Source organism: Dermacentor silvarum, chromosome 3, assembly GCF_013339745.2.
Source record: "Dermacentor silvarum isolate Dsil-2018 chromosome 3, BIME_Dsil_1.4, whole genome shotgun sequence".
Classification (NCBI taxonomy): Eukaryota; Metazoa; Arthropoda; class Arachnida; order Ixodida; family Ixodidae; genus Dermacentor; species Dermacentor silvarum.
This window is the reverse complement of record NC_051156.1, coordinates 171,281,897-171,295,477: the sequence shown is the minus strand read 5'-3', so window position 1 is coordinate 171,295,477 and position 13,581 is coordinate 171,281,897. Positions and strand designations below refer to the sequence as shown.

The 13,581-nt window shown below is 48.4% G+C and overlaps 1 protein-coding gene and 1 long non-coding RNA gene across 2 annotated transcripts in view; one reads left to right on the top strand and one right to left on the bottom strand.

The window, feature by feature from the left end:
- LOC119446090 (uncharacterized) overlaps positions 1–13,581 on the top strand; it is a 437,832-nt gene that overhangs the window by 213,831 nt on the left and 210,420 nt on the right. The gene's annotated exons all lie outside the window — the stretch shown is intronic.
- LOC125944078 (uncharacterized) overlaps positions 7,364–13,581 on the bottom strand; it is a 36,622-nt gene continuing 30,404 nt past the window's right edge. Inside the window, exon 2 of the long non-coding RNA XR_007466108.1 lies at positions 7,364–7,496. This is a non-coding gene — a long non-coding RNA (uncharacterized LOC125944078). The remainder of the gene's footprint in view (positions 7,497–13,581) is intronic.

The window sequence follows — 13,581 nt, the reverse complement described above, 5'->3', positions numbered from 1 at the left end:
AAGCAATAGCCTCAAAGCTACCGCGGCGGTTACAAAAGTGTTCTTTGACGCGGCGCTTTACTGCGGCTTTGCTATACGATGCGCCCTGCGTCACTTGTCTGCTTGACAAATTTGCAAGGTGTTTGCTTCTCAAAACTAGTCGAAACGTACCCTACCGTACCATGGATTTCCATTTATTCAGTTTGTCCGCAACTACTGTGCAGTATATTAGTAGCGTTGCCTTGCTTTTTTATGCCGCCTTTCTCTCTTCCCACCCTCATGTATGTGACAGTGGCGTAGCCAGAAATTTTGTTCGGAGGGGGCTCAGGTTGCAGCGCGGCCTCCTCCTTATAGAATTTGTCGCGGGATCAAATGCATGAATAATAACTGCATTGCCAATTCCATTGTATATTTGATGCTGCAAACGAATTATTGAACGCTATACACTGTCCATTAAAATATGTATGTTGTCATAAAAGAATAAATTCGTATGCCCCAAAATTGTGGCAGAAATAACTGATATCAATGCTTCCGCGTTTCTTTTGTTTAATTAGTAAGTAAAGAAAACATCACATGAACTTTAGAACTATTGACCCTTTTCGCGGAGCAGTTTGTTTTAGAGAAACGAGATGGCGCTCACGGCGGCGCGCCATACCTCTCCTCAGCGACCGCGCACGAATACGAAACCATTACCGCTTCTACCTTGCTTCTGTGCGATCAGCTGTCGGAAATGCAACTGAGTTTTCGCTAACATACTGTGCTCCAATCATGCTAGCTTGAATAATGTGGATTGAAGACGTGTGCAGTAGTTGGCTGCAAAAATAGTGACTGGCATGTTAAGGAATAGAATGAATCTGTGTGGCGAAGTTCGCGGACCGCTGCTGCAACTGTCCGAACGTGTTACCGGCACTTCGTGATGTACGGCTTTCCTCGAGGGTACAGAAATTTGCTCATCCGCCAGCCTTGTATCGCTAACCTTCAAAGAAAGGGCTTCATCCCCAGAACTTCGGCAAGAATGAGTACCACTCGTTAAACAATGACAAAGGGAGTAGCACCGCTTCCTGTCATAGTAAGTTACGCGCACGTTATCTATACACATCTGTCCAAATGGCAGGAAAACTTACGCCCACTCTATCGCCGACGTATCAAGAATAAGTGAATGGACTCACACTTGAATATATGCGCACTGTATACACACAATAAATGACGGACTGCACCTATGGCGCACCAATGGTCGAAGCTGAATGTTTCGTGATGGTCCAAAAGAGTAAGCAAGTTACTAGCTGTAATATATGTATATTCGCTACAAGGTATTACAATGTACAAAACAGCTACGTTTCAAGCCTTGTGTGCAGCAAGAGGAAGTCTATCGGATTTGGAACTGAGCACACCCGCGAGTGATTAGGCAGAAAATAATCAGATAGTGGCCACACCGAGGAACTTCACTGAGTCACAAACTGACAAGCCACTGCCTCAAAATATTTGCCGAATAAAGAACAAAGGGCAAAACACACTAATCCTGACTGAATTCATAATCGGACAGCTTGGAATACATATTTAGCCCCGCTTTTAGAACAAGCACCATATACGCTGCTTATGCCATTATAACATAGCTTAATCAGCTCCGAAAGCGCTTTTGCATGTTCTCTGAAGCTGTGATCAAAGCTTCGTGTTCCATCTAGTCACCGTCGATGATATCTCCGAAAACAGAGGTTTTCTAAGCCGCGCCGGCGTCATACACTTCCATTGTAAACAAGGAGGCAACGGAGGCAGTTGAGGCAAGCAATGGACGCGTCACCACGTGATCAAATATGGCAGCGCCCACGGGATTGCCGCGAAAATGGTCAATATTGAGCCTTTTCGCGGCAAACCAGCAAGGCAGTGCATGCAGCTTATATGAAAAACGTAATGACCATGAAATGAATAAGTTGAGAACAAATATTTTGATGAATCTTTGTCATTCAATAACCTTGTTTACATTTTAACACGAAAGTGTTTTATGCCAGGGTCCACCAAGACTTCTTTGACGTATTTCCGTCACGGAAATACGTCACACGAACATACACTAACATAATACAAAGAAAGAAACCAGAAGAAAAAGTTCCACAAACATGCAAAATTTGGAAATCGAACCCACGACCTCTCGGTCCACGACGATAGATCGCCGAGCGTTTAACCCATTGCGCCACAAACGCATTTGCAGAGAGACAGACGCGCCTTATATATCTAACACTCCTCCGTGTACCCGCGCTCTTGCTCGGGGCGGTGCCGCCGCCTACGAGCAGAAAAGAGAAGTACTGCATTATGACACTAACGCGCACCGACAGTGAACGCTTCGGTGGTCTCAGCACTACGACGCCTCGATGCCAGCATTCGAAGGGACGCTGGCATCAAGAAGCACTACCAACGCCACCTAGGTGGCGTTTACCGTACTCAGCACAGCGGAGCGTGGCCTCCGCAATTAGCTCTGAAAATGTTTCTGAAGTTGATCGCGGAGGCTGCAATTACGACGCGCTGTACGCGCTGATTTGACTCGGTGACGATTCAGTTACGGGCTTTGTCTTGCGCGTTGTATTAGTGTGTCAGTTACGTGCTTCGTCTTTCGCTTTGTGCTAGCGTGTGCAGCGTAGTGCAGCTTCCATATGCACGACGGTTGCTCATGGTCATCGACGTTGGTAGTCGTGATGGAGGAGACGTGCCACCAGGCGTCAGCGTGGGTGCATCAACGCCTAAGGGCGCTTTAGCCACAAAACACCAATAGACATTATATATCAATGTGCAATAAACATTACACTACTTCTGTGAAGACACGTTTCACTTTCGTGTTCTATACCGATTCCTATATAAGAGGGATCAACCACATCTTTTCTACATATGCAACGGCCAGGAAGAAACCTCAATGACGCTATCCCTCGTTGCAATCGATTGCGCAGGAGCAGCTGTAACTCGTCGTGTATTGTAATTACACCGAGATAATACTCGGAGCAGTGAGTACAAATAAAAAGTGGGAGTTCTGCAAAATATATATTAGAAATTGCGAAGATAGAATGGAATATACAAATGCGAAGATACGTACAACTCGCTAAAGGGCAATAAAAGAGTCGCTGGAAACATAGTTCACTGCTTTTATACACAAAACCTCGCAATAAGATATTTAAAAATACGTATGAGTCTCCAATAAATCTACGTATTTAGGCAAAGGTCAGTGTATATAATGCGTCAAATAAGACAAATAAACATGTTGCTCAGTCACAGATAGTAAAATTTGCGCACAGAAAGACAGATGATCTAGGCAAGAACATAACTATGATCGCAGAAATTGTGATATGTACTTGGGCCATGCAGCGGTCGCGACAGCGCCATGTTTGTAGAATAATAGAGGAATAATGCATAAATCAGTACGAAAATGTGTAATTTAACTGCCTGCACAACGCCAAGAATTATTCTGCACCCAAAATTAAAGGAGGGTATTCCTTCGTTTCAAAAAAGAAATAAAAGCAGGTAGCTGAAAATGAAAGAAAAGGACAAGCGAATGCCACAGATGATGTGGCAAGTTGAAGTACCCAATATCCGAGTGTGTTTTTGGCGAACGCCGCGTGGGCCGGGCTTTCAATGAGCACGGTCGGTCAAAATTGGTTATTGGTATTCTCGTAATTTTTGTATTCGCGTGATAATTGTGATCAAGATGCTAACTGCTAGAATAAACGGCGAAAATTTCTGCGGTTTTAAAAGCTAATGAACGGTCATACTTTTTCATATTTAAGAACTTATGAACCTGAAGGAACAGTGCTTTTTAGTTGCATTGATTTTTGCTGCTTCGCTATCTAAAGGACAAACTTCTCTCCGCGGGAAAGTAGAGCGAAGCGGTCAATGACTTCGGACACGTTGATGCCAACATCTCTGTGGGTATATAGAAGCGCCAGCCTAACCATGCGTTCCACAGACATTGTAGAGCGCAAGTAGTTTTTTTTTAGTAAACTCTTGCTAAAAGATAACCCGCCGTGGTTGCTCAGTGGCTATGGTGTTGGGCTGCTGAGCACGAGGTCGCGGGATCGAATCCCGGCCACGGCGGCCGCATTTCGATGGGGGCGAAATGCGAAAACACCCGTGTACTTAGATTTAGGTGCACGTTAAAGAACCCCAGGTGGTCCAAATTTCCGGAGTCCCCCACTACGGCGTGCCTCATAATCAGAACTGGTTTTGGCACGTAAAACCCCATAATTTAATTTTTTTGCTAAAAGATATTCTCTCTGCGCTGGCAGTGGTCACTGGAAGGGTGACTAGACGCTGCAGCGGTATTTACACATTTACATAGAACCTACGATCGCAATGAGAGATGGGCATCTATTCCGGTGATAAAACCTAAAACACTCCCTTGATGTAGTTGGCATATTTGTTTAGGTACCTTGCAGAAACAGTAGGCTGTTCGATTCCAGCGATGTCCGTCGTTTCGTCAGGAAGTATGGAGACGAGCCTGCTTTTGAATCTAGGCTTTCTTTGATAATGTCACCACAAATGTCTATAATATGGTTTTGTGCGTCTGGGCTTAAATACGATGCATTACTGGAGCAACTTTCCAAATGGTTCTTCAGATATATATCTCCAAAATCAGCTCGCATGCGAAGAATGCACTCTGAAAATGCCTGTATTTTCAGCAGGGGCATTGCTTAAATTCATACGGCCCCTGTCCCTGTGGCCACGGAGAGCCAGACCTTGTCGCCCGCAAAAAAAAAAAAATCTCAATAATAAGCCATTTACTTTCTTCTGTTTTCTCATATTTTACTTTGCCTGCCCTGGTCCAGCTGATCAATCACATTGGGCACGCTTCCTGAAAATGTTTGGAGAAAAGTATCAGCTGCTAGCTGACAGTCTCGGTGATATTTAGTATTTTCGTGTGCATGGAAGATTGCAAGCGCGTGCTTCCATTTCTGGAACGGCTTGGACGGGAGGGCTCCAGTGCGCGCATGTTGGCCCAAGTTTATAAGAACATTAACTCCATAAAGTTCTAGAATTGAAAATCTTTTAAAGCATGCCTTTGGAAATGTCAGCGCATCTTTCGCGTCAAAAGTTTATGAGAACTTTATACCCATAAAGTTTCGTAATTGAAATCCATGCGCTCCGTATATTCCGCGGCCGCTGCGAGATGCCGCAACGCGCCCGCTCGCTATCGAAAAGCCGCTCAAAGTTTGTGCTTGGATGGGGCTCCTTGCGTTACGTGACTCCAGGTGCAAGGGCGTTGTCACAAAATCCAGCCCGAGTTCGCAATGTTCGTGCCGAAATGTCTTTTCGAGCGTGAAAAAGACATTCTAGACAAAATCCAGAATGATTGCCGGCGTCGGTGGTAGTTTTGGTCGGCGGTGCATGCCAGCACGAAAAAATTTCGGGAGAGGCTGAAGCCCCATCAGCCCCCCCCCCCCCCCCCCCTGGCTACGCGCCTGGTATGTGAGGTGTCACGAGCGGCGAGTGGTTCAAAGCCGTTATTCACTCGTTTCTTGACTGCATCGGTTCTACGCATTCTGTGCCTTGTCTCTCTGCCTCCTCTCTAGCATACGATCCACCTTCCCTCTGAGCTACTGCACCTTAGTACACAGGTAAGTGGTGAACCTTCTGCAATGCTTTTGCGGGGACCTGACGTATAATTACAGTAGTCCAGAGGGTATTGTGTGGATGCACAAGGATACCCAGTGTGAATGACGGGGCGGCAATGGAAAGGCCCGAAGTGACTGTCGGGTACTTGTTTGAATTTGTGGCGCCCTCCTGCTATCAATGTACACGCTCTGAACAATACCCCCTCCCCCCCCCCCCCTGAAGACAAGGTCTGCCAGACAGCCGCAGCAGAAGCAGTGGAAAATTCGAAGAAAAAGGCAGCGAAAGGTGCGCTTTATTATCAATTGGCGGCTAAATATGACTGGACCAATAAGCTGTTATCAGTACGAGTTACCGACGCGCAAAGCGTCGTTAAAAACTTTGATAAATACATCCCACAGTACACATTAGCAACCGTGGGGGTTGATTGAATAATGTTTAACACCACCCAGGACGTCGCACGCAGCGAAACACGAACAGCTGCAGGAGTCGTTGCAAACTGCTGGAACATGCTAGCGGTAAGCTTCCAGGGATCGCCAGGGAGCAGAGGCTCCAGGCCGACTAACCGCCGTCGCCTCCCACATCCGAAGACACCACGAGCCTCTGGTTTCAAATAAATGTTCTGTCCTCCTCCTCCTTCCTGGGAAGGCGTGCCGGTCCCGTGACGCGGTTAGCAGTGGCACGTTGCCACACCATTCTTCATTTTGCCAGTGCGGGAGTCACGCGACACGAGTTGTGACCGCTCGCGCACGCTCTGTTGTCCGTAGCGCAGCAGGTGCTTCGACTCAGTCGTTGCCCATCCTGGCCAATGAAGCAGCGGGCAAGGGGAACATTCACCATCCTCGTTCAACCACTCTATCTGAGCGCGTTGCTATGACGACGCCTGCGCAAGCATTCCTTGCTGTTTTTCTAGGTGGCAGTGGCAAAAATAGCACTTGGACATATTCGTCTCGTGCCGAAGAAAGCAGGCCGCTTCGCGGTAGAACTGCTAAGAAGCGGCAACCCCTGAGCGGCAAGCAGCAGGCTGCTGGCACCGCGACGCTAGTGCGTTCGTAGCCTAACACAGGACCGATATAAGCGACTGTGTGAAGCAAATTAATAACAGCCTTAGGGAGACATCAATTTAGTTGAAGTACTTCGCCCTCATAAAAAAAACATAGAACCATGCAAGATATATTAACTGGCAAACATTAGTAGCATGGCTCAATGAGCGTCAAGCAAGGAACCATAGCCACCATTATGGACTTGTCCATCCGCTTTTTCTTGGTTGATAGCTGCCTTTATAGAAACAATGGAATGCTAGTTAGCCGCTCTTCCCAATTGTGCATATGCGCAAAGGCGTGCGACCAAGCTTTGAAATTCCATTTTCCAGCGCTTCTCTGTTTATTTAAAAAGAGGGCCTGCGGTCCGCTCTGCAAATGCTGTGGTTTTGCACTTCGCTCGCGCAGGTCCCAGAGAAAGCGTTTCGCGGTGCATCCGAGGCTCTACGTATCGCTAAACGGTAGCACTAACGGAAAGTATGTAACGGTGCCCTAAAATACTCCATTGGTATTCCATATATTTTGCGCATTCAGCTGCAACTGTTGATGCTGTAGAATTCCTTCAAGGTTGAGTTTTTGTCCCCCGAAACAGTCCTGTTAATTAGCAAGTTACAAAAACACAAATATAAACTGAGTAAAAATAAATGAAATACCATCCTTCATGACTCAAGCCTTTGGATACAGTAGGCACTAGTATATGCTAGTGTAAAAGTATTTCTGTTCCACCCCCACCGCAATGACAGTGCTTCTTTCCACAATCGGTTGCAAAGCTTTTATTGGTAAATTCCACAGCAGTCAGCTCTCTAGCACGGCAGATTTAAGCAGGGCCTAAGATCCACTATGCACTGCCTGGCACAATAATATGCGTTCAAAGTCATCTTCCTTGCCGATCTGCAAGAAAAATACCATTATTTGCGGCACATTGTTTTGAAAATTCTGAAGGAAAACGTTTTGGGGGTAGCAAAAAACTTTTTCTCGGGTACCAAGCTGCCCAGTATTAAAGAAATTTATCATTCACTATAGTGCTCAGGAAGGCAAAGCTTCACCGTAAAGGTTAATTTTTATTATGAGAGCACTATATGTGTTGTTGAAAACGTTTTTGGATTAGCGCGGTTGTGATGAGCGGCGTTGGCGGTATGTGTATGCTGTTGTAATTAATACACACACTTGTTCAATAATGACTGTGCATGGAGGGGAGCACCTCGAATTTCTAGAGTATTACAAAAGCGAAACTTAACCTGCGACGAGATGTGATATCATGGAAAATATTACATAGTTTTGGACGTTTGCGTAGTGCTATCAGAGCTACGAAAAATACAAATAACTTTGGGGAACATTGTGTTTCCTGTTTTTCTTCCAGGGTACTTATGCGAAAAAAAAACGAATGGTCCTAATTTATCAAATAAAATGTTGTTCGTTGGTGTAGCTATCGTAATATTCATATTTAGGCCAACTTGTGAGTATAAACATTAACCCGCCAGCGGTGGCGCAGTCAGCTAAGGCGCTGCGCTGCTGAGCACGAGATCGCGGGATCAAATGCCGGCAGAGGCGGCCGCATTTCGATGGAGGTGAAATACAGAAATACCCCGTGTGCTTGCGTTGTATAATAAGAACCCCAGGTGGTGAAAATAATCCGGAGCCCTCCACTACGGCGCGCCTCATAAGCAGAACTGGTTTTGGCACGTAAAACCCCAGAAAGAAGGAGACCCTTCAACACAGCGTTGTATGTGTTGTGAATAAAATTTTAATTGAGCTCAAATTGAAGAGGACATGATGTGTCCGAATGGAGTTTAGAACATTTTTGTGCTGTGCACTCCGCACGAGAAAAACGCGGACGCGTACGCCAGAGTGCGGCAAATCAGGCTTGGCGAAGGCACGTTTGGGGTGGCGGCGTACCTGGCCCCACCTAAGAATACGTGTAAGGGGGTCATAAGAGGAGTCGACGTGGAAGTCAACGAAGCTCAACTCAGAGCGAGAATTGTAAATCATAGGAATCCGGGTACTTTGGAGGCCAGGCGGATCAAGAACACCACGGCGGTGGTGGTGCATGCTTTTCGAGGGCATGAAAGTGCCCAACTACGTGGCATGCGGCGCGAGCATCTTTCGCTGCACGCTCTACCGACGCCACACGGAAGTCTGCTACGAGTGTGGAGGACTCGGACACCGGGCTGACGTGTGTCCCAACCGGGGAAACAAGTGGTGTCGCTCCTGCGGCAAGCGATCACCGGAGGAAGATCACTGGTGCGATCTGAAGTGCACGTTCTGCGGTGGCCCGCACCCCACGGCGGCCAAGGAGTGCAGGGACAAATTTCAAGTTCCCTATATCGTCAGAAGACGATGGCGGCAGCGGCGCCGACGCGCCGAGCAGCTGCAGCTGGGGACCGACGTTAACACGGCGGTCGGCAGGAGCCGCTCGCGCACACCAGATGTGCGGGAGCGCCGCACCGAGCGAAGCCGCTCTCGCACGCCAGCGGTGCGAAAGCGCGGCTCAACCGGGAAGCGCTCTCGATCCAGAGGGCGATCGGTGTCCAGCGTGAGGATACAGGAGGGGACTACCTGGGCGGATCGTGTCAAAGGGAAGACGAAGAAGGAGCAGCAGAGACCCACGGAGGTAACGCGCTCGACTTCGCTAGAGCCTGGTAGTAGGTCGCACGTGGAGGCATTACTGAAGGAAGTTAAGGAGCTTAGAGAGGAGGTACGCCGACTCAAAGCCGCCAAGGCAAAATCCAAGCCCGGTGAAATAGAGGCGAGCAACCAGATGCCAGAGGTAGTCGAACAGAGATACCCTGTTTAGGACTCAGTAAAGCAAAGCGTAAGGACCCCCTTCCTGAGGAGGAGCAAGAGAGTGACTCGGAAACGTCTGAGGGAGAGACTCAACAAAGAAAGATGTTGCAGGAACTACTCAGGATAAGTAGAGAAAATCAGGAAAGCGTAAAGCTTTTGCTGCAAAGAGTAACGGTACTAGAGGAAAAGGCGGCGATTAGGGCCAAAGCCAAGGTCCGAGCGCAAAGCAAGACGGTGAATCACTCCGAGGATGCTCCGGACGCGGAGCAAGCCATGGTAATGTAGCATCATGGCGGGCGATCACAAGGATCTGGTAATCTGGCAGTGAAACTGCGCCAGTTTTCAAAGGTGCAAGGCTCCACTACGGCAGTTTTTAACGAATCAGGTGGAAAAGCCGCAGATTTTATTATTACAAGAGACACTGTGTGATGTCCCTACCCTCTCAGCTGGCTTCAAAACTGTGTCGGTCAGGAACGAGGGAGGAAGAGGATTAGCCACGATGATCAAAAATAATTTACCCTTCATTAAGTATCAAATTCATTCTGGACGGGGTAAGATGGAGGCTCTTTTCGTGGAGGTTATACCACACGGGTGGCTTAAGCAGAGCGTCTTTGTGCTTTATGTTTACAGCCCGCCGTCAGACCAGAGACAGACGTTTAAGTCTCTGCTAATGAAGGCGACGTCGATAGCCAAGCACTCTCCCCTGATAGACTGTAAAAGGAGAGAATCTGGTGAGGATCCTGGATGATCTCGCGTTTACAGTAATCACGGACCCAGTTTTCCCCACTAGGCTGGGCACGTCGGTTGCGCGAAACAGCACCTGATTTGGCATGTGTAAGACACGTAGGTAACGTCACGTGGGTCAATGAGCAGGAAAACCTGGGCAGTGACCACTTCATAGCGGCAGTAACCTTCAGGGTGGACGCCCGACCGGCCAGGGTATTTCGAGTGACGGACTGGAATGCGTTTAGAAAACTTAGGAAGGAGCGAACGAACACATTATCCGCATTTGGCGAGGCTATTGACTCGCTCACGGAAGACGTAGAGAGGGCTACTACAATAGTAAAAACAGGAAGCGGAGGTCCCTAGAATGGACCCGGACTTAGCGAACCTGCTGGAGGCCAAATCCTCGATTCTGATGAGGTGGGAAACACAGCGGCTAAACCGCAGGCTGAGGAAAAAGGTTGAGGAGCTTAATAGAGAGGTCGAAAGATATTGCACGGAACTCAATAGGTTACAATGGGACGAGGCCTGTGCGGCAGTAGACGGTTCCATGCGCTCAGGAGGGAAGTGGAACCTCCTCAAGCAGCTCCTGGGTGACGCGCATGCTAAGGGGAATCAAAGGCAAACGCTTAGTAAAGTCATACACAGACACAAACAGGAGGGAGGTACTGAACAGTCGCTTTTGAATGCGGTCGCGGAAAGATACCTCCCCATAGGGCTGACTCAGCAAGAGGATTATCCGCAGATCGAGTGTGTGATGGTGGAGGAGCTGGACGTGCCCTTCACAGAATCGGAGATTAGGGCGGTGCTCCACAATTTAAATAGCAGATTGGCTCCGGGTCCGGATAAGGTTTCTAACAGGCTATTACGTAACCTGGACGATAAGACAGTGAAACTACTAACTAAGGAGGTTAACAGGGCATGGGAGGCAGGACAGGTGCCCGACAGATGGAAGGAGGCATCGGTGATGCTCATCCCAAAACCTGGAAAGCCCCTTAATTTGGACAACATGAGACCGATATCACTGACCTCGTGCATAGGCAAGGTAGCGGAGCACGCGATTTTGAACAGGGTTTCAGGGTACATAGAGCGCATGGACCTCTTCCCACATAATATGGTGGGTTTTCGGCCCGGCCTATCGACGCAGGAGGTTATGCTAATGCTGAAGAAGCAAATCTTTGATAGCAGCACTCGGGACGTGAGAAGGATTCTCGCCCTGGATCTCACTAAGGCGTTTGACACAGTATTACATCGATACATACTGCAGGCCACGGCCGGGATAGGCCTGGGAGTCAAATTCCAGGCCTTTGTCTGGTCCTTTCTCATGAATAGAACCACTACTATTCAGGTGGGGCAGATTCGGTCGAGCGTGTAAGAACTGGGGGCTCGAGGTACCCCCCAGGGATCAGCCATCTCACCACTGCTCTTCAATATAGTCATGAAGCGTCTTTCAGAAAGGCTGGGCGGCCTCCCGGGCATAGGTCACGCTTTGTACGCATATGACATCACTATCTGATGCCCAGGGGACTCCCTAGCGGAAATGGAGCAAGCTCTACAAGCGGTCCTGGGCGACACAGAGGCTTACCTCGCGGACACAGGTCTCAAGCTGTCTCCGAGTAAGTCGGAGCTGTTACTTTACAGACCGGCAAGGCAAGGGGTTAGGGGTCTGACACCGCTCAACCAGCTACCCGTAGCATTATACGCGAATAATGGGCAGAAAATTCCTAGAGTCGACTCAGTAAAGATCCTAGGCCTGCTCATAGATGCGAGGGGCTGTAATGCCAGAACAATTACCCACGTTAGAGCCAAGACGGAGAACATGTTGAGGTTAATCACTAGGGTGTCCAACCGAAAGAAGGGGTTAGGTGAGGACAACTTCCTACGGATGTACCATGCCTTTCTGATGAGCCATGTAAACTATGCGGCGTCAGCTCTGGTATGGACTAAAACGGAAAAGACCAAGTTAAATACCCTCATGCGCAAGAGCATCAAGAAAGTGCTAGGCTTGTCGATTGCCACGAGCTCCGACAGGCTATATCAACTCGGAATGCACAATAACATAGACGAGATCATAGAGGCGCAGGTCAGTGCCCAGGTGGTCAGGCTGTCGTCGACCAAGGCTGGCAGGCGAATACTTGACGAGGTTGGCATGGCTCCAAGGATAATGGAGGAACGGCGGATAACACTGACACGGGAAACGAGAGAGACCTACTGGTGAGGCCACCCCGGGTATAGCCGAGCAAATCGCATTGGCGCTGGCCTTGTGTGACCCAGAGCATTTCTACATTTACACCGACTCGAGAGACGCAATCAGAGCATTCGAATCGGGTAACCTCGCACGAGAGGCGGCCTCTATTCTAAAGAAGAGGGCTTGCCCCGGTTCTCATTGTATTACGTGGTTCCCCGCACACATGGGGATGAACGTTCTCGAGGGCTTCCCAAACCTCAACCAGGTAGCCCACGACCGCGCGCGAGAACTCACGCTCTGCGACGGTCTGGAGGCTCCGGAGGGGCAGGGAGGGACTCAGTAGAACGATCCACTTTTCACATTTAATGAAATTGCTAAACATTACCAACTTGGCAGAAGAGTTTATCCTCTTCCTCGCCCGAAGCTCAGCAGAGGTGAGTCAGCTACTCTGAGAATGTTTCAGACGGGATCTTTCCCGTCTCGGGGCTTCCTTAGTAGGATATACTCAGACGTGGACCCTGGTTGTCCCGATTGTAATAAAACCTTTTGCTCTATGGCTCACATGCTCTGGCGATGTCTCACGTTACCTAACGAGCTACTCTCCAGCGAAGCCGAATGGGAGGAGGCCATCAGAAGCACGATACTCCGAAAGCAAGTCCAGGCTATCCAGAGGGCCCAGGAAAGGACGGAGCGTCACGGCGTTCTGTCCTCTACGTGGGCGCGGCCAGCGGTTACAACGGCCTCCCGTTAGGGGGTCCTGACAGTAGCTCCTCAGGATCAAATAAAGTTCGTTGTCTGTCTGTCTGAGCTGAAAACTGTATTTCATTTGACAAGGTCTACATTGAGCTCTGAAAGAACCAAACACTCAACGTAACAAGTTTTGTGATTATCCTGAGCTAAAATGGCACAAATAAATTTTTTTTAATAATTGGCGATGCAACACGGACCCGTTTGGACGAAGGGTTTAGTAAATAAAGTGTGGCACTTATTTCTTCAGTTAGTTATTCAAAATATAATTCTGGATTGCGTTTAAAATCTTCGATTGCTTATCAGGCTCGTCGCGATGGGGGACTCCTGGTAAATTATGGCTACCTGGCTTCCTTTAACATGTAGCCGATAGATGGCAAACATGCGTTTGTGCATTCAAGCCCCATCTGAATGCAGAGGCCCTAGCTGTATTTTCACCTGCGACTTCGAGTTCAGCAGTGCCATTATTACGGAGCTACCGTTGTGGGCTTGTTGCTGTTGTATGAGTAGTTTGTTGTTTTTAATGTCAACATC